The sequence below is a fragment of the Dipodomys ordii genome, unplaced genomic scaffold (assembly GCF_000151885.1).
Source record: "Dipodomys ordii isolate 6190 unplaced genomic scaffold, Dord_2.0 Scaffold29, whole genome shotgun sequence".
Lineage (NCBI taxonomy): Eukaryota > Metazoa > Chordata > Mammalia > Rodentia > Heteromyidae > Dipodomys > Dipodomys ordii.
The window spans coordinates 3,253,220-3,253,602 of NW_012267245.1; positions in this window are offsets into that span (position 1 = coordinate 3,253,220).

The window sequence follows — 383 nt, forward strand, 5'->3', positions numbered from 1 at the left end:
TGGGGCCTGAACTCTGGGCCTGGGCACTGTCCCTCAGCTCTTCAGCTCAAGGCTAGCGCTCTACCACTTGAGCCACAGCGCCACTTCCGGCTTTGCACGTGGGCGCCGCGGGGGCGGGGCGTCCCGGAGTCGCTCGCCCATTGGCGGGCTGTCTGCCAGAGCTCGCTGTCGTCATCGCCGGGGCGGGGCCTGGAGGCGGCCGACGCGCGATTGGCCGGCGCGCGACCCCGCCCTCCCTCGCCGCTGGTCCTCACGTTCGAGCGGGAAAAGCAGCAGGTTTCAAATTTGAAAACTCGGACGGCGGGGGCTGGGTTGAGCGGGGAAGCGGGTCTCAGTGCGCAGGCGCGGGGGGCCGAGGACCCCGGGCCCTGGCGTCCGCCCCC